Here is a 27,334-nt window from a genome sequence, read left to right on the forward strand (position 1 = left end):
AACCCGGAGAAAACTCAGCTGCTCGTACACGAATATATACACACTCCGGCAATTACAAAGCAACAAAAGTTATTGCAGAATTTTGCAGTCACTATGGCAACACGATTACTCTATTATAATTGGAAATGCAGAAATGCCACCCTGTTAGAAGTTTCATCAGAATGGAGTTTTGGATGTATCAAAAATAGGCGAGATTTAAATTTTTCCTTTTTTTTTTTTTCTCTTTTCTTTTTTCTTTTCTTTCTTCTCTCTCTCTCTCTCTCTTTTTTTTTTTTTTTTTGTTTCAGGTAGCTCCTGAGAATTCTAAAAAATCTGTGTTCAATTATCTATTTTTAAGACCGATCAAGCTTTCCCAGATATTCTACTCCCTTGGATCTGTGGCATCTTTCCCCAGAATTCACATTCGTGTGGGAGGGAAGTATTTTCCTGCCTTAAAACCACACACCCTGACACATTGTAAGACTTGTATAGCTTTCTGGGTTTCTGGGCTTTTATTTTAAAGATCAAATACCCTCCTAACGAGAGCGGTAATCAATCAGGAGAGAAACGGGATTTATCCGGCAGGCAGATGTAACACTGCCCTCTTTAGGGTTAGTTCATTCTCCTGCAAGCTGGCAGCCTGAGTGCCTCTGGGGGAGCCCTGGGGCTGGGCCAGGGGGGTGGTGGGTGGGGGGCTGAGGCTGTGTGTATGTGTGTGCAGGGCGGGCGGATGACTGTGGACTCCTGGAGGCCTGGACGGCCTAGAGACCAAGGACAGATGTGGCCTAGGCAGCCCCGAGCCAGAATGTTCTGTGGTCAGCAGCTTCACAGCCGTGCAAAGTCAAGCTGTCCAAATGCCGCGTTCTCCGAGGCCTTGGGGGGCTGCTCCTGTAGCAAGGTGGACAGAGCAGCGTGGCAGGCCTGGCCACGTGCACCTGGGGTGACCGGATCTGGACTTTCGGCGACCAGAAACCTGCTTTACAAGGACGCCCCTCTCGGTGTTTACCAGGGGCACTCTAGTTCTGGAAGTTTCCACACGTTGTGGGGTTGCTGCAGTTTAATTTCGTTATAACTCTTTCCTTTTAACTACTGCATATTTATGCCCAGTAATCGACTTCCATTTCCCAGCTTCATTGTGAGGTTTCAATGCAGCATGAATGGCTTTGAATTTCTCATCCTTTGATGTTGGGGGTGGCACCAGAGGAAAGGCGACTTTGTGCCGTCTTAATTGCCAGAGCAGAAGAAACATTTCATCACTCCTGTAGAATCCGTCCATGCCGTTCTCTATTGAAAACGGCTGGGCTTTCATCGCTCCCGGGCTGCCCGGGTATAGATTAATACCTGATGGAGGGAGCGGGGGAGACGCGGAGAGCGGGAGACAACTGCTGTGCCGCGAGGCCGCGGGCGACAGGCTGTGGCCGGGCTTGCGTTCCTGGACCAGAATCGATGACTGCAGCTGGGGATATGGGCTGCCCAGCCCCCGAGTGTGTGTGTGTGTGTGTGTGTGTGTGCGCGCGTGTGCGAGCGAGCTTCGGCTTCTGTCCTCGCTCTGCAGCCGGTGAAGCCTGGCCTGAGCCCCTGCTCTTGTCGCCGGGCTTCCAGCCCTTGCCCCGCTCGGGTGCAGCCTCTCATGGTCCCGGGGTGGGGTGGGGGGCAGGCAGCAAGTTGGGAGGCAGTTTTTGTTTCAATCTCAGACGGTCCGCATGTGCGGGGCTGTGCGGTGGGCTCAGGGCCGTTGGCCTTGACCTCGAGGACGGTGTCGCGTCTGTCGGTTAAGTCAGATGAGGGTTCCCTGGCAAAACTGATGCCGCGTTTTAACAGACCTTCGCGGCATATGTTTACAGAGTGTTCCTTTTGGGGAAAAAAAACGTCTGGAAGTAAGATCTGTGAGTTCTCTTCCTAGGATCGGTTTTCTCTTCCTGGGGTCTGTTCGGGGGTGCGGGGTGGGCCGCTGCCATGCCTTTTCTAACGTGCCTCCTCCTCGGTTTCCTGGAAGGAAGCGCCAGGGCCCTGCCCGGGTTGCCTCTTCTGCGATCCTCCCCGCGGCACCGGGACAGATCACCATCTGCATCAGTCAGCGTGGAAGCCAGACTGTCTTTCCTAGCGAGGAGATCGTAACGCTAGTGGTTGTGAGAGACCGGTGGCTGACGTTTAATGAGCACCTGCTTGGGGCCGCGTGTTGTCGTGAGCTCTTGCCGTCTAGATCCCGTTTCTCTCTCCCACAGCCTTATGAAGTGGCTGCTTCTCTGCCCATTTTGCAGAGGAGGAACCCGAGAGAGAAGTGGAAATGGAGCATCTGGTACTCCTTGCTCTGTCAAGTCCCAGATGCCGATTCCTTCTCCTCCGTGCCTCTGCTGCCAGGCCACCGAGGGATGGTCTTGCAACGTTCAGTGTTGTTAAGGGACTCGGGAGAGCGTAGCCTCTTTGCGAGGGTGACCATTTGGATTATCTTCTGGGTTCAGTAGGGTTTGGGACATCATTCAGATTTTCTCCACTGTCGCGTGTGTGGCATTATAGGAGGGAAGGGATCTTAATGGTTCCTGTTGGCTCGTGGTTGTTGGATCCTGTGCTCGGATCTCCTGGTGAGCCTGCCTGGGGGTTGGCGAGGATGGAGCACCTTGTGCTCCACGTCCATTTCAACCAATGCATTTTGGCCTTAATCATTTTGTCTGCGGGATTGCCTTGGAAATTCTTATTGGAAGAAAGCATTCTAAGGACCAAAAACTTTGAAAAACCACCAATTCAGTCTATTCTTACTCTAACACCAAGCCAGAAACCTTAAAGATGAAACACATAGGTTTAACAGCATAAGAATTAAAGTAAATTCTTTCTGGCTAAAGGTTCCATATGTGAGGTTAAGAGACAATAAGAGAAAAAATATATAACAAGATGTGCCTGTATGAGCTTAATAGCCAATATGTAAAGAGCTTTTGCAAACCAATAAGAAAAGGATGAACGTTCCTATTGTAAGATGAGCAAAGCCTATAAATAATACAAGTCACAGTAGCTAATGTAAACATCTTAGCTTTATTAATAGAGAATTTCAGATGAAAGATTCCATTTATGCCCATCACATCAGCAAAGGTTGTTTGATGGTACCCGTTGGTTGGATAACAATTCCTTTATGGTTTCTGTGAAATGGAAATCCACTGTGTGGAAGTGCTTAGGATCGGGCCTGGCACATAGTAAGCACAATGTAAGTGTTGACTGTTACTATTATTTGCTCCCTGGAGAGCAAAGCCTAATTACTTTATTACCCTCCAGAAAAGTTTTACGAGTCAAAAATGTAATTGGTCATTTCTCTGATCCTGGCAGTTCTGCTTGTTGGGACTATTTATTCTTAAGAAAGAATACGATAAGTGCTTGGATATCCAGATCCGCGCGGGAGGTTATCACTGCATTATTTATGAAGGCGATACTTAATAAATACACTTCAGTATTTTCATCCCGTGGAATACGGATGGGCAGGCTCACGGATCAGAAGTGTGCAGTGTGATGAGAGAGTAGGGCCTGGGCAGTCGTACCCAGGGGATCCTTTATTTTATTTTATTTTATTTTATTTTATTTTATTTTATTTTATTTTATTTTTAACTACGTGGGTCTCTGAAGTGATAATGGTGGCCCTCTGGGGTGTCAGGGAAATGGGGTGTGAGGGGCTCTGTGGACTTTTCATAAATGTTACTAGTGTAGGTTTTTGCCCTGGGTGTGTGTTGTTACTTTTTAATAGTAATGCTTTTTTTTTTTTTTAAAGCCTGCTATGATCACTGGGGAAAAAACACTCTTGGACTTCATTATTTATAAAGGAGAAAAACCAAGTCCTTGGGAAGTTGATAAATATGCTTAGCATTAGAAGAATTTAGGGGATTTGTTGCCGTGACTCGCCGGTAAGCTCTCCTCGCGGGGAGCTGGCCTCCTGGGTCTGGGCAGCTGTGGTGCAATCTGTGCTGCAAGTGGCCGCCTCAGGGGCCTCCCCCAGCAGCAGATCCGTACCCCTCACTCCCTTGCTGGACACCCTGTCGCGGCTTCCCGATGTTCTGCGACCCCCTGGGACCGGCCTCCCGCGATGGCGCCTGTCCTCTTCCCTGCCTTTGCCTCGCAAGCCGCCTGCCGGCCCAGGGCGTGGACGCGCTGTGTCTGTCTGTCCGCACTACCTTTCCCGTCCCCTCCCCCATCCCTGCGGACCCTTAGGGCCCCGGTCACACCAGGCCGGCTTCCTGACGGGCTCCAGTCGTGCAATTTCAGTCGCTCTTTGGGACGTTGGTGGCTGAGCGCCCCGGCCGTGGCTGGGCTCCGTGGGGCTGCGGGGCACGCGGGCGCGCCCTGCGGAGGGTGCAGGTGCGGGGCCTGGAGAGCCGGCGGCCACGTGTCCGGGCCTCCCCGCACCTGCCCCTGCGGCGCTCTGGAACTCGGCATCTCCTCCCCGCCTCGGTCCGGCCGGGCTGCTCGGTCCCGGTCCTGCAGACGACGTGCGTTAAGGAGGCGCCGTGAATCCAGGGGAAGGGGCTCGGAGATGGGGGAGGCGCAGCTGGCCCTCCGCGGGGTCGCCCGGGGCCCCGGTAGCCGCGGCTGGGGCGAACGACATTTTTCCGTTTGCTTCACGTCGGGATTCTTGCCGTGGCGCGGTCACTCTTACCTGGCCTGGGAGTTGAACAGGATACGTGGGGACGGGTGTGCACGAGCGCTTTGTGGTCCGCTCGGGTCCAGGCGCGGAGGCCTGGCCGTGTTTACTGTTGCTGATGAAGCGCCCGGCGTGCGTCAAGGCTTGGGTTGGACTAAGTCGGGCCTGAAACGGTAAGTCGGTTCTTAGGGCCCGAAGGCCTGGCCGGCCGGGCTCGCGCGGGACGGGGCTGAGCGGTCCCGCAGGAGCGTGGGGCTGGGGGCTGTTCGCTGGAGCCCGTCTGTTGCAGACCAAGGTTCTGGGCGCCCCCACCGGGTCCTCTGGTGGGAGAGTGGGGGTGGCGGCTGTGGCTGGGAGCGAGTCCTAAAAGTTTCTAAGGGCGCAGTTACTGTGTTCATCCTCAGCCGCCCCCAGCCCAAGTACGGGTGTCACGGTGGAGGAGGGCGCTGCGCAGGGCAGGCTCCCTGCGTTGGGAGGACTCTTGGGAGGACTCAGCAGCAGATGCAGAGGTCCCCCCCACCTTGACCTGGAAGCCCTGGCCTCTGCCGTGCAGCGTAGACGTTGGTGGGAACAGGAGGAAGGGGGGTGAGCTCACACAGGTGCACCAGGTCGTGGGAAGCCGGGGGGGCTGGGGGACCGCGGCTGTGGAGCCGCCCAGATGAGTGGGGGGTTTTAGCCAGAGTTGTGGGGCTTGGGCCTGGGCCTCGACCTCCATGCGACCGGTCGCCAGGCCGGGGGTGCCGAGGTCTGCGGCCCCGAGGGGGATCGTGAACACGAGCGGCGGACGTTGCGTGCTGGGCTGTCGCCATCCGTGAGGCTTCCCCGGTGTTCTGGAAGAGGGAGCAGCCCCCGAGCGTGCCGCTGCCCGGGGGGTGCCCATTCCGCTTCTCCCCGCTGTCCTTTGTGCCCCGCCAGCAGGGGCACCAGCCGGGGCACCGGGACCGACGGTCCACCTGCTGCCGCCCCGCTGCTGTTTCCTGTAGCTGTCGTCACAGCTCTCCATGGCGGATTCACAGAGCACCGTGTGCTGCAGGGAACTGACTGACTTGCTTTCCCTGAAAGTCAGGTGACAGAAGAGTTCAGGCACGGCTTGATCCAGCTCCACGACGGTGTCCTCAGGATGGGCTTATTTCTGTTCCCTGCTTGGGAGAGTCACCTTCCTGCCAGCTGTCCTCGGGGCTGCGTGTACACTGGTTCATGCCACTAGGAAAGAAAGCATATTTGTCCCAGCAAAAGTCCTATGAGATTTACCCTGCTTGGTATGGCTGAGGTCACTTGCCCCCTCTGAACCGTCGCTGGCCACGGGTGTGGACTGTGCTGAGTGGCTCAGCCTCTCCCAGAAGCTGGTTGAGGAGCCAGCTTCCCTTGTGTGGTAGGAGGGATGGGTGCTGAGGAGGGACCCAGTGCCCAGTGCTCTCCGTGGAGCACCCCGCTCTCCGCGGCCCCCGCAGCAGGTCCAGCACAGCCCTCCTGGGGGTCGCCGTGCGCGGTGCCGTACCGATCACAGATTTCACGCCAGGGAGTCCTGTAGGGGCCCTCTGTGCGGGTCCCAGGGGAAGGGCTCAGCAGGGTCCAGGTGCTGGGGCACACTGGCCTGCCTTGTGCCCTTCTTCCTGGGTTGCTCTGGGCCCTGGATGCCTGCGGCGTGCGGCTGGAGCTGGCCAGCTGGCAAGGTGGATGGGGTGATAGAGCCCATCAGCGAGGTTCCTCCGTGCTCTCCCTCCACCAGCTGGCCTGGGTGCCCACACCCCTGGGAGGGGCCCTGGGAGTGGGGACGGTGGAGCTGAGACGGCAGGGCCCCTGACTGATGTCCCTGCCTCAGCGGCCCAGGAGGGAGGGCTGCGTCCACGTTAGCTCTCCGCCCAGCAGAGGTGGGCACATGCCGGGGGTGTCCTCAGAGGGCCGGGGGCAGGTCTTGCCCGCTGAAGTGCACTCAGGCCTGGTGGCTCCGAAAGGCCTGCGGGTCACATCTGCTCTGCAGGCAGGGGGTGCTGTGCAGGGAGTGCGCCTTGAGGTCAGGTTGAGGTCAGGTGGGTGGTGGCAGGATCCCGGCCTCACAACCCTCCGCTGTGCAAATGGTCAGATACTCAGCTGCAAAGTGGGCCTGCGAGGCTCCAGGGGCAGGATTGCTGTCATGATGACGCGAGACACGGGGTCAGCGGCCCCGGCCCCACGCCTGCCAGGGAGAGGTGCTCTGGCCCGTCTGGAGTTTCCTGTGCCCCCCGGCGGGGGGGCCCTACCCGGCTGCATTCTGGATCCTTCTCTGGGGCCGGGCACCGTGGTGGGACTGAGTGCTGTCTCTTCGTCCCCTCCACCTTCTTAGTCCCCGCCGGCGCGAGAGCAGGCCAGCCCAGCCCCCGAAGCAGGGTGGTGGGCTGGGGGGGGTGGTCTGAGCCAGGCATCCCTCCCCCGGCCCTGCAGGGAACGCGCGTGCCACTGTCCGCCCCGAGGGACAGGGCGCCTTGTGCGGTGTGCGTGTGGGCCAGGAAGGCAGGTAGTGAGGGGCTCAGCATTTCAGAGAGGGGTCCGGGTGTGCAGCCCTGCGCGGCCACGTACAGGCTGCAGAGCGGCCTCTCCCTGCCGGGTCCAGGCCTGTTTGTGCAGAATGAGAACACGATGCTGCTGGGCTGGCCGAGCTGGGGACGCGGTGTGCTGCCCCTGCGGGCTGGGGGCACAGGCCTGGTGGTCTCCCGGGGAAGGGCCCGGCCAGAGGCAGAGCGTCTCAGCCCTGCGCCCCTCCGCCAGGGGCTCTCACCGAGGTCCCGGTGGAGGAGGCCGTCCTGGGCTCTGTGTTGGTGTGCGTGGTGGGCGGCCGTGCGGTCCCTGCCGGGCAGGTGCACAGCTGCACCGCGTATGGTGGGGCCGCGGCAGTGCAGGCCTCATCTGGGCGGCAGCAAGACGTTCCCGCCCCACCCCAGCCCCTGCTTGTGGCCACCCTGGTGCCCGGGGGCGGGGCAGCTGCTCCGGCAGGGGACCTCGTGGTGGCCACGTCTACCCGTCCTCCCTTCTTTAGCTCACGGTTAAGGTCTGGGATGTACGGACGTGGTGAGTGACAGGCACGCACACACGTGTACACATGTGGACACACGCACACACGTGCACACATGCCCAGACGCGTGCGTGTCAGCACGAGCACACGTGGAACACGTGTACACTATGAGAGACTGGCTCCTCTCCCTGCTTCCTGCGGCCTGACGTCAACTGCTCGCCTTGGGCCACCTACCACTTAACGAGGAATGGCAGTTTCTGGAACGAGGTGCCCTGGTGACAGTTGGGTGATGAAATTCTCCCTCCACGGCGTGCAATTCTCACCCACTTCCCCATCCTCATGCGCCCGGCTCGCTCAGGTCCGGGCCGCGGGCCGGCTGCCGTAGCTCTGCACAGAGGCAGGTTGATGTGTGTCCCATCGGGCCCGCTGAGGCCGTCCTTGCCTGTGGGCCTCTGGGACAGGCTTCTGTCTGTCCTGGACTGGAGAGGGGGTTCCTTGAGGCCCAGGGGCACCCCTGGAGCTGGTGTGCTTGTGGCATCAGGCACGGACGTGGTCAGTGACACTCGCAGCTCCCCCGGAGGGCTCCTGCCTGTCACTCAGCAAGTCCCCCTGGCTCCTAAGGCCTCCAGCTGCCCTGGGCACCCACGGGACCTGCCCCTTGGGGCCACGCTCCTCCTGAACCTTTCCAGTGGAGGGTGCTCCTTGGTCCACATCAGCTTGCCGGCCCACGAGACCTCAAGGGGGACATTGGGCCCAGGCCCCGTATTCCTCTTGGAGCTAGGGCGCCTGCCTGGCTCTGGCGGTGGCCCTCCCGTGGTCCCCACTCCTCTCATCGCTGCGCCCCTGGCTCCCTGTTCACATGGCATCTGGCTCTCCCTGCCACTGGCCTTGACCTCCACCCCCAAGTGTGCTCCCTGGGAGCCGCCTCAGTCCCCCATCTTTCACCTGCATTCTGACATCAGCCTTTCTCGTCTCCCAGGCCTGGTGCACCTACCCTGATGTTTGCGGCTTCTCATTGCCTGGGATAAACCTCGGGTCCTCTGCCCCACCTGTGGAGCTCTAGGGTGCGTCCAGCTTCCCTTCCCCACATTCTCCCGTGCGTGCCCTCTGCCTGGCCGCACGGAGCTGCCTCCACCCCGTTCTCCGGGCTTTCCCGCCCTGGGCCTCCATGAGCACCTGCGCCAGGGGCTTGCTTAGGTGTCCAGGACAGTGCTGCGAGGCCGCCGCTTTGGATGGTGGGTGGCTTCCTTTCAGTTCACTGGTGGCGGGTGTAGTCGTGATGCCCTTGCAGTCGCAGAGCCCGACCATCGTTTCTCCTGGACTCTGTCCCCTTCCTGCCTTGTGAGGAGGAACTGAGGAGGCCGCTGTTAGGGGCTGTGAGCCGTGCTGTTGTCACACTGTCCCTTGGAAGTCCCGGGGCTGGAAATCTGTAGTGCCAGGCCAGGCATGTGCATTGGTACTTCCTGCCGCTGAGGCTTGGCTCTGCTGCCGAGCTGTGCTGCCGCCGAGCTGTGCTGCCGCCGAGCTGTGCTGCCGCCGAGTTGCAGCCTCCTTCCCATAGGCCTGGGTGAGACGTAAGGAAGCAGACGGTGTGTGTGGCCACCCAGTCTCGCTGCCCATCTCTGCCATCCAGCGCCTTCCACTGTGGGCTGGGCTGGGGTGCCGAGGTGCCTGCTGATGAGGGAGAGTCGGGAAGAGGCTCTTCCCATAGATGGCCCGCCTGATGGGCTCCCACATTCCCGTGTCTGCACCCAGGCTCACCCGGGAGCTGTGCTCGGGATGGACGAGCAGGAGCTGGGAGCGTCTCCAGGCCTTCTTGCTCCCTGACCCGCGGGCTGATGTCCTGGGGAGTTTGTGTAAGCCTGAGAATGCTAGGAGGGTGTGCAGCAAGGCCCCGCTGGGGCTCTGCCTCCGGGGTGTTTGTGCCCCCCCCCCCTGCTCTGGAAGGTGAAAGTGTGCCGCGCTCCGCTACACGCAGCGGATGCTCAGACTACCCAGTCTTCGTCTTGCGCGGCCTTTTCAGTCGCGGTCCCGTTCCCTCCCGTGTGGCGTTTCTGTGCTTGTTGGCCTGTGCTGCTCACCGGAGAGGGCCGTCCTCTACACCTGCAGGCATCCCGGGCCCCCCGCCCTGGCCCGTCTTGCAGGAGGGTGCTACAGCTGGATCGGGGTACGGGGGGGAGCACGGCCTCAGATATCGGAACCGGGGGGCCCCCATCCTTGCGGTGCTAGACTTGGGACTTGGGAGAGAAACGAAGATGTGGTTGCCGGGCAAACTTCCAGCATGTGGGATCTGGAAACGAACTTTCCTTTGCTGTTTCACCGTGGGCTGTGTCCTTGGTGTGGATGTGTCTGGGTTCTCCGAGGAGCCGGCTTGGAGGTACCTGTTCTGGCTGGAGTAGTGAAGAAACCGGCCTCTGTTCCTGGCCCTGCCCTGCCCGGCCCCGCCCGGCCCCGCCCCGCCCAGTGCCACCAGGCCTGTTCAAGCCTGGCTCGCTCTCCCAGCAGCCAGTGTTCTCCTCCTTTCGGGTTCCAAACTCGGAGACGTCCGAGTTGAAGTGTGAAGGACGGGGCCACTCTGTGACCGTGACCTTCGCCGGCAGAAGCAGTGCGGGGCCGCCCGTCTGGCGAGGGCAGTGAGGGCACCGCAGGGAGGTGGGCACGGGGCACGGGGACACCGGAGCCACGGAGGGGCCGCAGGACGTGGGTGTGTCCCCTGGGCCCCGAAGCCTGGCGTGAAGGGAACGAAGCCAGTGGACGGTACGGACGAGGGGTGCCGCAGTAAAACAGGCGTAGAACGTGGTGGTTATGGGGCCGAGTGGACGTGTCACCCGAGTGTTTGGATAAAGTGTGAGCTGTCGCAGAAACTCCCACCGGGGCTGTCCTGGGCCTCCCGTGGGAACCGCGGTTCTCCCCATAGTGGGGCCTCGGGGAGGACTCTGGGAGGCCCCCTGCCCGTGGCCCTCTGGGCGAAAGCCCCTCTCGGATGCGTGGAGCTGAGAGCCCTGTGGCCACCCCTGGATGACTGGCACAGGCCACTACGGGGTCCTGCAGCTACAGGTCAGAAAGGTGTGGAAGGGGAAGTATTGCTCTGGGATGGCCTGAGAGTGTTGCTTATTAAAGCATCTGCAGTGTCACTAACGTTAAGGAACTGAGTTGGGAGAGGAGGTCGGCGATACAAATAAGCGGTTGCTGTAATTGGGGAAAGTGCTAATGATTTAATGTGCATGTGTGGCAGAAGCATGTTTGATGGGTGCCTTGATAGGAAGAGACAGGCTGGGTATCACAAAGGCAGGCAAATAAAAAAAAATCCATTAATTCTTCTATTCATTTAAAAAAATGGTATTTCCGGCTTTTACAGTGACAGTTTAATAATTAGGGTGCCTAATTTTAATCTGTTAACGTGGGTGCGTGCCCTGCCTCGCTTGGGAAACCAGCTAGTGTTGGTGTGATTCTGTGCCGCGGCTGATTGCCACGAGGAGCGCAGAGATCCGGGGACCTCAGGTGACATCGCAGTCTGTCGCCCCGCGGGGCCCTGTGAGCTCCGCGTCACTCGGGTCCGCCCCGGAGGCCTGCGCTGCCTGGGGAGCTGCCGCGCCCGTGAGCCTGTGCCACGGGGAGCCGGGTGGTGGCCTGGTGACGCCCCGTCAGCCAGCGCCCTGCCTGCGGGAGGCCACTCGAGGGCTCCTCTCCCAGGGCTCTCGTCGTCCAGAGCTGAGTTGTTTCAGCACCGAGGGAAGTGACACGCCTCTGGACCGAGATGGGCTGGCGCCCACCGCACTTAGGACTCACATCGTAATTCTGAAACCGCCGGGGACAGTTTCCTTACGTCATTTACCGGGTCAGGGTGAAGAAAGGAAATCAGCTTTCGTTTACGTTTTCTGCACGCGAATAAAATGTACCTTGTTTTCTCTTTCTCTTTCTTTTCATTTGCCTTTCACATTTGAAAAATGGGTTTCCATTCCCCAGAACTTACATTTTCCTGGCTCGAGTGTGTTTTGCATGCAGATGTAGTCGGAGACAACAAAGAGGCATGTTTTTGTGGTGGTGACTGCATCAGAAGAGAGGGTCTTGCTGAGCGGTAAACCCCACGTTCAGAACATGCTAGCACCCAGTGCCCACTGCTGGCTCCAGCCCTGCAGTCCCCTGCCCCGTTGACCCCAGCCCTGCTTTCCCCGGCCCTGCTGACCCTGGCCTTGCTGTCCCCGGCCCCGCAGTCCCCGGCCCCACTGACTCTGGCCCCGCTGACCCTGGCCCCGCAGACCCTGGCCCGACTGTCACTGGACCCGCTGTCCCCGGCCCCACTGTCCCCGGCCCCGCTGACCCTGGCCCGACTGTCACTGGACCCTCTGGCTCCGGCCCCACTGACCCTGGCCCTGCAGTCCCTGGCCCCGCTGTCCCTGGCCCCGCTGTCCCCAGCCCCGCAGTACCCGGCCCCGCTGACCCTGGCCCCGCTGACCCTGGCCCCGCTGTCCCCGGCCCTGCATGTCGTAGGAGTGGAGAGCGTGTCTGTCCTCGGAGTGCGGCATGTTAGCCCCGTGTCCAGTGACAGCTCACCCACCTGGAGTACACTTCACCTGTCCCGGTGTGTGGGGGCGGGGGGGGGTGGGGGCTTGGTGCGGCCCCTTCCAGTCATTGTCTTAGGTGACCAGACACTGTGGTGACCTGGAGGCACTGCCCACCCGGGGCCGCCGTTCTGCAGTCAGGGCCCTGTGTGCTCCGGGGACGGTAACCCATGCACGTCCGTGTTTCTCGGACAGGTTGCAGGGCCAGGGGGACAGCGACACTCCCTCCGCATCTGCTTCTGTGAAGTTGAGGACGAGGAAGGGAAATAGGCCGCGTAATACACCGTCTGGGCCGCCCTCAGAGTCTGTGTGTATGTAGGTCTAGCTTTCATAAAAAACCTTCATTTTTAATCGTGGTAAGCGGCGCATAATGTAAAATTTGCCTCCGTAGCCGTTCTGGGTCCATAGCTCTGGTGCTGAGTGCGTACACGAGGTCGCATAACCCGACTCCAGGACTTCTCCGTCTTGTAAAACCTAATCTCTGTACCCATTAGACATAAGTTCTGTTGGATTCTTTGAAGATCGGTGGCTCTTACTGTTCTGCATTTACCAACTGTGACGGGAAAGATGGGAAGAGGCAGAGATTTGTGTGTACGGTGATTAGACGTGTATGCAGATTAATAAACTACGTGTGCACGTACAGGTGCCGTGTGTTGATACCACACCGCAGACAGTAAGTAGACGTAACGCCCCGCGTACTGCGTGATAACGTGACGTTACATAGCACATCAAGCGGACACACGCGTGTGTGTGTGTGTGTGTGTGTGTGTGTCTGCACACGCTAACTTCCAGGGAGCCCCTGGGGATGTCACCGAGCGGGTTGCAGCCGAGGTCTGGCCTTCTGCAGCCCATTCCGTCCCATTCCTGTGCTCCATGTCCCCAAGCCTGACCGTGTCATTCCCTTTCCCTAAATGACGTGGCTCGTGGGCTGTACATTTGGCCTGTCCCGCCTCGCCGACCCCAGTGCCTCTCCCGTTTCATAGCTGGCCTCCCTGGCACCTGCCAGACGGGAGCCTTTGGTCTGAACTCCTCTCCCACGGCAGGCAGGCCCAGGACAGGGCTTAGCTGAGTCCCCCTGCCCCCCGCCCCCCAACGCTCAGCGCCTTGGTTCAGCTGTTGAACTTTGCTCATGGGCATGATCCTGCCCTCCCTCCTCCCTTGAGACCTACGCCGAGGCAGCACTGTGTCAGAGGTCAGAGGCGCAGAGGGACCCGCCATCTGCAGTGCAAGGGGCCGCTGGGTGGCCCTGCAGTGGAGGGGAGCCCTGGGGAAGGCGACACCCAGCCTGGGGGCTCAGCACGGCCACGTGGACTCCCGGCCAGGCCTGGGAGCCTGGGTGAAGGCAGGAAAGTGTTGTGGACGGAGAAGAAGCCGAGCAGAGTCGGGGTGGCCTGACAGCTGGTGGGCACTGGGCTGGCTCAGGCTGTCTCCCGGGGGCCGCAGGGCCCAGGGCACTGGGGGTGCAGGGGGGTGCAGAGGGGTGCAGGGATGGGCCGACACTGAGGTATAGGGACTGCATGGAGGCAGCCTGGGGTTCGGGTGGGCCAGTCTGGGACTGCATGGGGACCTGCTGAGGTGCAAAGTGTTTGAGGACTTGTCTATTGATAATTGCCAACATATCCGATGCCACCACATTTTCTGTTTTTCCCTGGATGTGGCCTGCTTGCATCTCTCGGGGCTCCCACACCTGCAGTGGGCCCCAGGACTTGCGGGGGTGCCTCCTTCCCGGCCGGGCCAAGCCCCGTTTGCCCCAGTGGTCGGGGCGTCGGGGCCTGTGGGCCTAGTCCTCTGGCACTGGCACGTGAGCACAGCCCTGCAATTAGCCGGTGCGTTAACCCCTGCCGACGGGACAGACGCAAGCAAAGCAGAGCTGTCTGGTGACGTTTTCCTGGGCTGGCACAGTCCGTGCCAAAGGCGACTGCTTTCAGAGGCGAGACCAGAGGCGGGGGGATGAGGGCACACTTGGAAGAAGGATCCCTAGCAGCCGAGGCTGCCGTCACCTCGGCTGTGGTTGAGCGGCCCCGACGCAGTGTGGCCCAGCCTGTCCTTAGGAGGTGGCGCCGCGGGCTGCAGCTCTGCAGGCCGGGCACGTCCCTTGGCCTTGTGAGTGCTCGTGGGAATAGGGTCAGGTCTGGTGGCCGAGCCTGGCCGTTCAGGGCTGTCCCAGAGGAGCTAGCTGACTGGGAGTACCTTGCCTTCTCTGTAAGGCCGCTGGTCCACGAGGCGCTGGCGCTTTCTGATTGTCAGCACGGTGCAGCCGTGCTTTGTCCTGCCGGGCACATTCCGCCTTGGGCTTGCTCGTGGATGCGGTTCCCCGGGGTTCCCCCCAGCCAGCCCACGTCTGCACCATCACGGTTTGTGGCGGCAGCGTATACCCCTTTGCTCCCTGCTGGGGCTCCCAGCTTTATGGAGGCACCACCGACAAGGACGGTCGTATGTATTCCAAGCGTGCAGCGTGCTGGTGTGACACAGGTTGTGAGACTCCTGCGGTGAGCTTGGCCCCTGCAGACACCCCTGCCGCCACCAGCACTTAGGACCTGCTCTCAGCAATTTCCAGGGCACAGCATAGGGTTACTACGCACCATCCCCGTGCCGAGCGTCACGTCCTAGAGCTTGTCCATCCCATGACGGGGAGCTTGTGCCTTTGACCAACACCGCCAGTGCCCCCCACCCCAGCCCCTGCTGTTTTTTTAACTGTCATCCACATGTGGTCACTCGGGCTGTATTCAGGGACGCTTGGTGGGGCTAACAAGCGTCAGAGATGGACGGCAGACCAGTAGCACCTGCTCTCTGGTCCGTGGCTGATGGGTGTTAACCCTCTTCTCCTGGTCCGTCGGGTGCCGTGGCTTCTGGTGGCAGGTCCGAGGTGTGGCAGGTGTCTGCACAGGAGAGTGGCCGATGCGCCACACGTCTAGGGACGGGCTGTCACCAGAGCACCCCTCCTGTCTCGCGGCGTGGTGACGGGCCAGGGTGCTGTCTAGAGGGCCTGCCAAGGGGTTTGGGACCAGACAGTGCCTTCCTTAGGGGCTGCGGGGCGGAGTACCGTTGCCCAGAATTTGCCTACCCTGTTTTCGGGCCATTGAAGTATGTGCCGAAGCTTTGGGGCAGCACAGTGGGAGTTGAGGCGGGGTCCCTGCTGTGAAGAGGACCGTGCCGTGGTAACACCCGCATTCGCGTGAGGGCAACCACCGGGCGCACATCGTCTTCTCTGACACTTTGTCCACAAGGGTCGGGGCTGGGTCTGGGCTGGACAAGCGTGCCCACAGTCCAGGTGGGTAGTACCTGGGAGAGGTGGAGCCTCACATCCCTCTGGCCTCCTGGATGCCACTGAGGAAGCGCGGTCGCGGAACGCCCGGCAGTGCTTGGGGCCAGTGCACAGCGCCCGCCCCCGTGTAATCTTCCAGAAGACACTCCTCCTTGGTCCTGCCGTGTGGATCCTTGTGTTGACGCGAGTGGAGCGTCTGGGAGCACCCGAGGGTGGGTTAGGGTGGAGAGTGCCCTGCCGGGTGCTGTTGGTGGGAGGTGAGGTGGTGCGTGGAGCGCGCCACGCTGTGCGAGACGGTGAGGTCAGGTGCTCCGTCTGGTCCTGAGGCAGCTCTCCCGTCTGTCCCCCAGGCAGTGGCATGTGGCTCACCGTGGGCCGCGGGATGCCCAGGCCCGGCCATTAGGACAAGCGGTGAGTGGTCTGCACCCGCCACCCCGGCCTTCCTGTCGCTCATGCCCTGCCCACCGCGGCCTGCTTCCCCGTGCCCCCAGCCTCCCTGGCCACCTCCTGCGTGGTTGCTCTGTCCTCCCCGTGGGCTGGCCGCTCTGCCACACTGGTGTTGCTCACACCTGCACGTCCTCGGCTGATCCTCAGCTCTCCAAGGTGCCCTTACTGCCCGGGGGACCCACCTGTCGGGGTGTAGCTCTCGGTGCTCCCTCGGCTTTAGTCCCGCATCTTCAGCTGTGTCCCCTCGGGTTCCCGCAGACACCGCCCACTTACCGTCTTCACGTCCGGGCCCTCGCCCCTTCCTGCCCTTCCTCCCGCCATCCTTAGGGACTCATCCCCTGCCTTCATCCATACCTCGGTTTGGTACAGAATTCTTGCCTCAGAGTGGTTTTCCTTCCGGACTCGGAAGCCAGGTGTGGAAGTCCGCTGCTCACTCTGATCCACGCACAGGTGCTTGCGGAGCGAGCACATGCCGAAGCCTCCCCCCCCCTTGGGGTTTATACCTGTTTTCTCCCTTGACCCTCACTTAATGGGACACGGGAGGGGGTGGTCCTAGGAGCCCAGCACACCAGCGTGATGCGCAGCGCCCCAGGCCTTGCTGCTGTGGCAGCGTGGGGCTCTCTGTCCCCGGGGGACGTGGGAAGTCCTCGCGGGGACACAGATGGCACTCTGAGCGCTCGTGCCCTCTCTCCACCGCGACGCCTTCTTTCCGGTTCGTCTCTTGGGTGATTTTCTATCCGAGGGTGACCGTGGCCCCCGGTGTGTTCTGTGGAAGCAGCCACGGGACCGCGGGGGAGGGGCAGGTGCTCTCCCGAAGCGCGGCCCCGTACGGGGGACGCCCGGAGCAGGGCTGAGGTTGGCCGTTGTTCCGGGTCTTCATTGTCTGCAGCACTTTTCCTGTACTTTTAAAATAAAAATAGCTCTGTTTTTCTCCTTACAACAAAAATACTCCCTGTCAACAGCTTCGACGAGAAGTCAGTCTGGGAAGTGGGCCTCGGCAGCCCTCTCTTTGCGCCGACAGTCACGTTCTGGGGACGAAGCTGGCCGGAGACGCCCCCGCGGCCACCGCCTGCCGCCCCGCCTGGCTGTGCTCTTCCTCCGGCTCTGACCTGCACGTTCTGGGATCGGCGCCAGTACACGCGGGTCTGGACCGGAGTTGAGCCCGGAGCTTGCCGGGGCTGCAGTGTCCGCGGGGCTCCCGCTTCCCTCTACCTCCGGCCCGGGCTCCTGATGCCGCCCCGGGATGCACCGGTGCGGGTGCCCGGGTGCCTGGGTGATCCATGGCTTCTGGGTCCCACTCGATAGGTCGGCCGGCGGTGCTGACCCCGGGGGTTGGGGTGGCGTTGGGGGAACATCCAGGGCGACTGGACCCCCTCCCCTTTCTGACAGTCATGTCTGACTCAGCGGGTTCAGTTGCCTGGAGTTCAGAGAAATTGGGGTCTGGGAAGGCCCGCTCCAGGTGCAGATGCCCAGCTGTGGAAACAGGAAGTGCTCCCTGCCCAGGACCTGGTCTCCGGCCTCGTGGGGACCTGTTCACAGACCTGAGTCGGGAGGAATGTGCACCACGAGGTAGTGAGAGGTAGTAAAGGAGAGGCCAGCCTTTTGGGGACAGGTAGGGGGACTGCGTCCCTCTTTGCTCAGGCGGCAGTGGCCCTGCCCCTTCCCCTGCTCTCATCTGGGGGACCCTACTCTGTGCCCGAGCCTGTGTGGACCCGGCAAGCAGGCCAGTCTGCTCTGCGGGGACCGTGTCCATGGTGCGGAGGGGGAGCACCCATGGGGGCTGGCTTCTGCCCTGGGCTGTCCGTCCACGATGCCCTCCATGCCCTCTATCACTGTTCCCCGAATTCCTCCCAGCCGAGCGCCTTCACCTCTCCCAGGCCCTGTCTCTCGCGTCTACACCCAGACGCACGGACTCTGTCTGTCCTAAGGGGAATGTTGGGGATACATCTGCGTGGCAGCGGTTCTCAAACTCTGGTCTCCCATCTCTCTACCTTCTTGCAAACGAGTGGGGACCCCAGAGAGCTGTTGCTTAAATGGCTTATGTCTACGGATACTTACTACGTTAGAAACTAAATATCCATTTAAAACTAAATCCATTACATAGTAATACGACAGTGTTTTTTTTTTTTTATGAAAAATGTTTATTATGTTAAACAAAGAATGTAGTGAGAAGAGAGGCATCATTTAGCATTTTTGCCCGTTTCTGTAATGTCTGGCTTGGTAGAGGACAGCTGGATTCTCATATCCGCCTCTAACATTTAATCTGTTGTGATTTCTGGAAGACTCCGCCGTACGCCTGTGAGGGAACGAGAGTGAGAAAGGCAAACAGCCTCTCAGTGTTACTGTGAAAACAGCTTGGGCCCCTCGGACCCCCTGTGCAGGTCCTGGGGACCCCAGGGACCTCGTTCCACTCTTTGACAACCACTTTTGGAAACAGTGCTTTCCTTGTGGCTGAGAGCAGGGCAAGGAAGAGGTTTAACCTTTATTAATGGGAGTTGACCAGTCATTTGGCTCACGGAGTCCACGGTCGCCGAGCTATTTCTCATTCTCATGTGACCGTCAGTGAGGGCAGGTTCCTGGCTTCTCGCTGCTGAAGTGCTGGGCACTTGGGTTTGTGGTGGGAGCTGTGGAAGGTTTACGGGGCTGCGTGTCGCCTGCCCTGGGGCGACCTGTGTCCCCCCCTCCGAGTCCTGTGTTCCTTCAGGGGATTGCAACCCTCTGCCTGGGATGCCCCTGGCCAAAGCCGTCCCGTGTGTGCGCTCACAGCCCTTTGATGCCAGATGATCTGTCGAGTTTTACTTGGGGCTCCCTGCCTGCCTTTCAGAATCTTTTTTTCTAAAATTATTTTATTTAGCAGATAAGGGAAACAAGTGTATTGTTTTATCTGGACGCTTTATCCATTTGAACTCTTAGTCTAACGAGTTTATTTTGTCAAGAAGTTTATACATGTTAAAACTAAGATATGGTTATTTATCAGTAAGTAGACGTAGTCACCTCAGAAAAGGATCCCGAGGGCTGGGAGGCTGGTTGTTTTTTTTTTGTTTTTAGACAGAATCAATGTTAGGCTGTTCCTGACAGGTTGTTGTTCTATATGTGCTTGTGTGTGCAAGTGTGTGTGTGCATGCATCTGTGTGCATGCATGTGTGCTGTGTGCAAGTGTGTGTGCATGCGTCTGTGCATACATGTGTGCTTGTATGCAAGTGTGTGTGCATGCATCTGTGTGCATGCAGGTGTGCTGTGTGTGCAAGTGTGTGTGCATGCATCTGTGTGCATGCAGGTGTGCTGCGTGCAAGTGTGTGTTTGTGTGCATGCGTCTGTGTGCATACATGTGTCCTGTGTGCAAGTGTGTGTGTGGATGTGTCTGTGCTTGCATGTGTGCTGTGTGTGCGTGTGTTTGCGTGCATGCATCTGTGTGCTTGTGTGTGCAAGTGTATGTGCATGCATCTGTGTGCATGCATGTGTGCTTGTGTGTGCAAGTGTGTGTTTGTGTGCATGAGCCTGTGCTTGTACCTGTGTGCTTATGTGCCCAAGCGCGTGCTTATGAGTGCAGGTGTGTTGGTGTGTGTGTGAGCGTGTGCTTCTGTGCCTCAGTGTGTGTTTGGGTGAGAGCACCTGGCTGTGCGGGTGTCTTTATCCCTTTGCCCTTCCGCCGTCTGCCTGTGGGCCCTCCTGAGCAGGTGGAGGGATCTGGGCTGTGCTCAGTGGAGCCTGCATTACTCAGATTTCATGAGATGCTTCATATGCTACTCCTGTTAGAATACACTGAAAGAGTGTTTTATTACTTTCAAGTGTAGAGCCTGTTCTGAATCTAAAAAATAAATCTGTCCCAACAAATTGTGGGAAAAGAATCTTTAGTCTTCTGCTGCGTGACCATCTATCAAAAAATGACGCCCTTATAGAACATAATTGCTCGACTTTACAGCCCATATTTCATTAAGGATATGCGCTGAAGAAGATAATCCTTGTTAATAAAACTCACCATATAAATAAGGCTTAGGAAAATGACTCCATCAAGAGTTTGTTTTTTGATTAAAATTTATTAAATTTTAAATTCATTTTAATTATGCTCACATGACGTGTTTAATTCGAAATATTTAAATAAAAAATCATTTCATGGGTATTTTTTTCTGTCTGATACCTTGACCTGGGGCCTCGTTGGGACTTCCATATATTCCGTCAGTTTGAATTGCCCACCCCATGTTTGTGTCCTCATGGACTCAGGTTGGTGCTGTCCTATTTCTGAGACGTGTAATTGTCTCAGGAGGGGTAATTGGGCAAATACTTGCTGTCTGGGTGCTGATTGTAAGAGTATAGTAGCAAGAACCGTAAAATAATTATCCGCTGGCTGGGAGATGTAGGTACGATAGTGTAAGTGGAATGGACCCACCAGGTAGGTGTTATTTTGGATCTTTCTTTGATGCAAGATGGTCTTTGAGTAGCTGATTCTCCTTCTGTCTCCAGGCCGGGAGGGTTCAGGTGGGTGAATTTCCAGCGTCAACTTTCTCGCTGATCTTCACTTGGATCAGGAAACGGAACGTGACCAACACCCCGCAAACCCTTTTTTCTCCTTCCACTTCCTCCCGGGGGCAGGTGTCGTGTCTCCCAGCAGCACAGAGTAGTTCCACCTGCTTCCACAGTGTATACACACGGAGCACACGGTGTGTCCCCGGTCTGGCCGCTCTTTGCCCGGCGTCGATTGTGGGATACGACCGTGCTGTGCGAGCAGGTATAGTTTGTTTGCCCTGGTCTAACTGTTCCGCGATAGGGCTCTGCCAAGATTTATTTATCCACTCTGCTGTCGATGGACTTTTGGGAGGTTTCCAGGCTCCGGCTATCCAGATAAGGCTGCTGTGTCGTCGCCGTGTGCATTTCTGTTGTGTGCATACCCAGGAGTGGCTTTGCTGGGGAACAGGTTGGCGAACGCCCGGTCCGTATTCCCACGGTGGTCCACCGTGGAATCCACGCCCTCACGGCCGAGTGCGAGGGTTCCCGTCCTCTCGCGTCCTTGCCAACGCTTGGCGCTGCTAGTGTGCCCTTGTGGTTTTAATGTGCATTTATTTGCCTCCGATTACAGATGCCGAGCGAGCGCTTCCTCGTGGGGGGATTGACCGCTTGGAATCCTCTTTGGTAGAAGTATCTGTTCACATCTCTTGCCCGTTTTTTATTTGGGTTGTCTGCCTTTCTCTTAACGGTTTATACAAATTATTTCTGTATTGTGGACACCAGCCCTATGTTGGGGGTGTGTTGGGCAGAGTCTCTTCTGCTCTCTGGGCTGCCTTTTCCCTCCTCCGCTGGTCTTTGGATACATGGACATTCTTAATTTTGGTGCAGTAAAATGTATCCTTTTCTTTCCTTTATTGTCAGTCTTTAAAAAAAATGTTTTTAAATCGATTTGATACCTCTTTGTCTCCCTGCAGATATTTTTCTCTGTTGCCATTTAGGCTCATCCTCGTTGTCCGGCCTTGAGTCTGTGCTCGGGTCTCGTGCTAATTCCCGTAGCGAGGTGCTGCCCGGGTCCTGGCTCTTTTCCATTTCTGTGTAGGTTCCAGTAGCCCAAGTACTGGTCCCTGGAAGACCCCCTTTCCCCGTGGATCGCACTCATGTTACTATATTTGTGTTGGTCTCATTCTAGAAGGTCTTGTTCCTTATTTTGCCCATTCTTACACCGGCCTCTTAATCACGTAGGTTTATAACAAATCTTGGTATCGAGTAGTGGGAGTGTTCCGTGTCTGTTTTTCCTCAAGGTTGCTGTTCCAGGTCATTCGTTCCTCGATGTGCAGTTTAAAATACACTTGTCAGTTTTCAGGCCGATTGTGGTGGGATCGTGGCCGAGACTGAACCGAGGACCGCTTCGTCTGGGCACCCGGTGTGCGCTCCCGTCCATGTAGACCTTGCATCCTCCCTTCACAGTCAACGTTCTCACGAGTCCTTGGGCCCATCTAGGCCTGGATTCTTGCCTGGATGCTGCTGTAAGTGGCATCTTTTTTTCAAAGCTGCTTCTCTCTCCCCCCATCCCCCTTTGGAGCACGTATGTAAAAATACAGTAGATTTTTGTACATCGACCTTGTACCCAGGGATCTTGTCAAATAAGTTCACATAGGGATGTTGATAGTGACTGGCGCACCGTTTGGGGTTTTGTGTGTACGCAGGATACTGCCCATGAATAACGCAGGATCTTTGTCCTTTCTGGTCCTCCTGCCCTTCGCCACTTCTCGCCGTGCTGTCCTGGCTAACGTCTCCGGCGTGGCGTTGAGTGGACGTGGTGAGAGGGGTGTCTTGGCCTCGTTCCGGACCCGAGCACCGGCTCCCCGTCGCCTGCAGCTGACGGTCTGCGGCGCCCATCCTGCGCCGGGGTGCCGTCGGCTGCTGCGCTCCGTGGCTCCTGGCGCTGGCTTGGCTCGCGAGCAGCTTGCTCTTCTCCCACCAGCCGGGCAGGCTGAGGCCGTGGTGGGGAGCAGCTCGGACTTCGAGCCGTGGTCCTCGTTTGCCCGTGTGACCGTGTGACGGGGTGCAGGGATTGTGGCGAGCGAGGAGACGTGTCCTCTCTGCCCTGCCACATTTCTTTGTGGCCACTTAATACGATTTTTAAAAGAATGTTCCCTTAAGGATTTATAGTTTCTAAGACTTTTACTCTTTGGAAGGTTTATGGCTTATTCTGTGAAATTAGGTCAACGAAACATTTTAAGGGCAGCTGCAGGAGCGAACTATAGGTGATCCTAGAGCCAGACACTTGGTTGAAGGAAATAGTAGCACACAATTAAGCCGTGGTGACGCACGACCTTCCATTTATTCTGTGTGGGGCAGAAATAAAAACAAAGCGAGAGATGACTTCTGTAAGTACGTGCCCTGTGTCAGAGACCGCCCAGCACGGAGGGCGCCCGCGCCTGTCTCCCTGAAGGTGCCGTGAGTCGGAATTCCAGATTCTTCTCCTGCTCGCCCTTCCTGATGTGGTCCTTTAGTTCGGGTCGTGACTCCGGGAAGCAGGCAGTCGGAACAGCAGCGGTGTCCCAGCTCATGGTGCGCTCAGCGTTTGTTTAATTTTATCAGGACTGTGTACTCCGGCCAGAGGCGACCGTTCCGGCTGGCGCTGCCCGTCGTCAGTAGCTTCCAGAAACCTCGGCCCCCGTTACTGTCGAGGTCTCGGCACCAGGCGCTACGTGTTTTTCTTAGAAAAGCAATAACCTGTCGGTGAGTGCGGTGCCGTGAGACGTTTACCTCGAGACGGAAGGAACCGTGTCGGGCCTGGATCTTCGTCCGGTTAAGCAGTAAGTTCCTGGTGCGTTGCCGTAGGTTGTGGCTGCTGCGTTGGGTCGTGCAGGAGACGCCGCCTCAGGAGATGCCCACGCGGAGGGCGAGGCGCGGGCCGCACCAGGGCTGCGCTCACCGCGGGTGGGGCGGTCGCGCCTTAACCCCTTGGTCTCGCCTGGCGTCCCGCTGAGGCTCCCCGGGCTGGGTGCCCCGGGTGCCCCGGTGGCCCGACGCCGCCTGCAGGGGGCCGCCCGCCCTCGGGTGCCAGCCCCGGGGCTCTGGGGCTCAGACGCGGCCCTGGACGTCTCCGGGGCCTCAGCCCTTTCGAGGTGGCTCCTGACGTGGCCCGAGGACGGCTTGGGTGGCGGGGCTGCGGGGACATGTCGGCAGTGGGGAACCCGCCACAAGGCGCAGCTGCGTCCCTCCAGCTCTCCTCGGGCCGCCCGCCTGCCCTTCCCGGGCCCTGGAGTCCCCGTGTCGCCGTGTCCCGCCCAGCAGCCGGGCGCCCCGGGACCGGGGCCTCGGACGGGGTCCCGCTGGCGCTGCCGTCCTGCCTGCGCCCGTCCCCTGTGCGCGCCCCCCGCCTGCTGGGAGGGCAGCTCCGCCTCCGGGGCTCCCCCAGGGCTCCGCGGCCGTGCGGGTGCCCTCTCCGGGGCTCTCTGCTCCTCGGGGAGCCCCCCTCGGGTCCCTTACGGGGTTCGTGTATTTCATCAACACCGTCCCCCTTGCTGGCACCAGGCTGTTTCCCATATGCCCTTAGTGTCCCCTTAGTATCTGTTTGGCCCGTGGTTCTCCCCCTCTCGCTTTTTTGATATTAACTCGTGTTTTCTTTCTCGCTTTACTTTTTCTGTCAGTTCAGCTTGAGGTTTGTCGATTTTATGATCTCGGAGAATCAATTTTTAGTTTTAAACAATGATTTTTAAATCATTGGTTTTTCTTTTTCCCCTATTTCACTGGTTTCTGCTGTTTGTTATTTTTTTTTGCTTATTTGGTTGTGATTTATTCTTCTTTTTATAGTTTCTTAAGGTGAAACCTGAGGTGGTGGAGCTGACACCTCCCTTTTTAATGCGGGGATTTGATGCTACAGACCTCCCTCTGAGTACTGCAGGCTTTCATAGGGCAGGGATGCTTCCGATTTCCTCTCTGACCGTGAAGTCTATTATTTGGTTTCCAGTTGTTTGGAGTTTCCCAGCTATCTTTCTGTTCTCGATATCTAATTTCAATTTAGTCAGAGAACATGGTTTGATTTTTTTGTTTTCATTTTTTTTTTTTAAGATTTTCTTTCTTTGGTCTGTCTCAGCAGGTTTTCTGTGTTCACTTTTAAAAAACGACGTGAGGGAAAAAAAAATAAAAAACCACGTGAGGAACGAGATGAGTGTTGTGTTGTTGATGGTGTTGGGTCAACGCTGTTGCGGTCTAGTCTTCTCTCTTCTTACTGATTTCCCGTCTATTTGTTCTCACGGTTACTGAGAGCAGAGTCGAAATTTCCAACTATAATAGATTTGTCCATTTCTTCTTACCTTTTTATTAATTTTTGCTTCGTGTATGGAGCTCTGCTACTGGTGCATGAATGTTGTGGTTACGTCCTCTCTATTGGGGTGAAAACCCCAATGATGGTCCTTCTTTAGAATCTACTTTGTCTGATACTACTGGAGCTGTCACAGCTTGCTTTTGAGTAGTATTTCCATGATTTATCTTTTTCCATCTTTTAACTTTAACCTATTAGTATTTTTACAGTTAAAGTGGATTCCTTGTAGGCAGCCTGTAGTGGATCCGTAGTGCTTGCGGAAGAGGTGTTGTACAATTTAGAGTGCATGACGTCCTCTCTCCAAGCCATGTCCAGTCCTGCCTCGAGGACGCTGCTGTTCCCCCATCTGCATTCCTCTTCCCGTGGGTCAGCACATGGGACACGGGGAGGTCAAGTACCTCGCTCGAGGTCCTGTGCTAAAATAGCGATGTGAGGTTCAGAGCCCGGGCCTGGGGCAGTTTTGGTTCTCATCCCTGTGCTCTCAGCCATTCTGCTCTCCTGCGAAGAGCTGGCTGGACGTTTCTGGTGAGGCCTCTCTGGTTTCACTAAATGACCCAGGGCGCAGCGTCTGCTGATAGCCTCAGCGTGGCTGAAGCCGGAGAACCCAGGCTGAGTGATGCAGTCGGTGGCTCACCTGAGAGCACAAAGGGAACCCTCCTTCCCCACCGTCTCCTGGGATTTACAGAGTCACCCTGTGAACCCAGCAGGACACTGAGCACCTGTCCCTGTGCCACATGGAGCTGCCCAGCAAGCCCCGTGGCTCTGTGCTCCAGGTGTGTTCCTCATTGATGCTGATAGGCTCCAGAAAGAGTTGGTCTGCGTAGAACGTGGTCTGGGCCCGATGAGAGGTCTGTAAAACGAGGAGGCAGTGGGGGAGGCGGCTACAGGAGCAGCCAGGAAGAGCCCACGGTGCAGAGCACACCGGGCGGGAGGGGTCGAATCGTGTCTTCGTGTTCTCCCTCCCCAAGAAGATACACTGCAGGCCTGGCCCCCAGGACCTTGGAATGAGACCTTCTTTGGACGTGGGGTTCTTGCAGCTGTCATTATTAGTTAAGGTGACGTCATACTGGGTGGGTTGAACCCCTCATCCAATACGACTGGTGTTCTTAGAAGAACATGGCCATGTGAAGGCAGGGACACGGGGAGAAGCCATGTGGTGGCGAAGGCAGCGTGCCAAGGAGTGTCAGAGATTGCCAGCAACCACCAGAAGCTGGGAAGAGGCAGGAAGGGTTTCCCTACGGTTTTCAGGGGGTGGATGTCCTTGCCGATACCTTGATTGCAGACTTAGCGAAACTTTCCTCCTCCAGAACTGTGAACAATAAAATTCCTGTTGTTTTGAGCCACCTGGTCTGTGGTGTGGCGTTATGGCAGCCCTCGGAAACGAGTCCACCTCATCCAGTCTGTCCTGTAACAAAGCCTGCTTTCATAGCACGGCGCGGCGCGTGTGCTGCCGGTTTATGGGAAAGGGTGTCTGCAGGGCGGAAGTTGAGCTGGGTCATACCTGATTTTTTTCTATGCGTGGATGATTTCTATTATCAGGGAACAGGATTTGAACTCGAAGGACTGTCCCGCTGAGCGTGGTAATCCACGGAGGAGTGTCCTGCTGCTCGTGTGTGCGTGTGTTCCCACCCCAGCTCTGCCTCCTGCCTGCCCCTTTTGGCCACGTGCTCTGCCGCACAGTTTTTCTCCATCGTAACGTTTTGTCCCCGATTCCATAACTCAGAGGCTTCAATTCTTCCTTTTATGCTCCCTCATAAAACTGTTGCCACAGTAAAATTCTACATTTGCAGGACTTTCTATTTATTAGGAATTTTACATGTCTTTTTACAAACACTATGGTCATGTTTTTATTAGTGTTGTTATTGATTTCTGTGGTGTCCTGGTTATTAAATTGCAGTTTCGAATGGTCCACTCCAACCTTATTATTTATTTTTTTTCATAAGCCTTGGTATTTTTAGTAGAGTTTTGCAGAGGGCGAGGATCATCCACAACATGTACGTGGTAGCCTAGCAGAAATTTCTGTTTTGTGTTTAATCCGCTGTTGGGAAGAGAGTCCATCTCAGTCTGGCAAGAGGCACTGGGTTGGAGCCTGCTGGGCACTGGGCTGGGGACTGCGCATTTCAGCTGCCAGAGGTGTAGCTCTGAGAAGCAGATTTTGGCCAGCGTTACAGTGGACACAGGATGGGATAGGAGCAAGTACACGTGGCCTTTTGGCAAAACTCAAGTCTTGTCTGGAGCTATTCTTATTTGAGGATGAATGAACAGAAAATCCCCACATGGGGTCTCCCAGAATGTAGTGAAAAAGGAAATACCTGGAAATGCAGAAGACGAGTACGCCTCTGAAAGCGGTTCACAGTCAGAATCAGAAAACAGAAATTTCAAAAGACTCTGGTGGTGAGAAGCCATGGCTCTATGGACGGGCGAGGCAGAGGGGGTGCGTGAGCAGAGGAGAGAAAGGAATGGCTTGTGCAGGGAAATGGTTGTAAACGGGGAGTCTGGGGTTTAGTTCAAGTCTGTAGTAGAGGCCGTAAGGAATCAAACTGATGCCGTGGAAAATAGCAGCTGTGCTGTGGGGAACGTAGTTGAGAAGATGCCCAGGAATGCCGGGTAAACAGCAATGGGCCAGTGGCAGGAGAGGCAGAGATGAGGGGGGATGCCAGCCAGATCAGGGCGGGTCACCGAGGAAGCCAGAACAAGT

At 57.4% G+C, this 27,334-nt stretch overlaps 1 protein-coding gene across 2 annotated transcripts in view; it reads left to right on the top strand.

Moving 5' to 3' along the window:
- The window catches only part of HDAC4 (histone deacetylase 4), a 263,985-nt gene that overhangs the window by 1,221 nt on the left and 235,430 nt on the right, over positions 1-27,334 (top strand). The window lies entirely within an intron of this gene.

The sequence above is a fragment of the Vulpes vulpes genome, chromosome 9 (genome assembly GCF_048418805.1).
Source record: "Vulpes vulpes isolate BD-2025 chromosome 9, VulVul3, whole genome shotgun sequence".
In the NCBI taxonomy this organism is placed as follows: Eukaryota; Metazoa; Chordata; class Mammalia; order Carnivora; family Canidae; genus Vulpes; species Vulpes vulpes.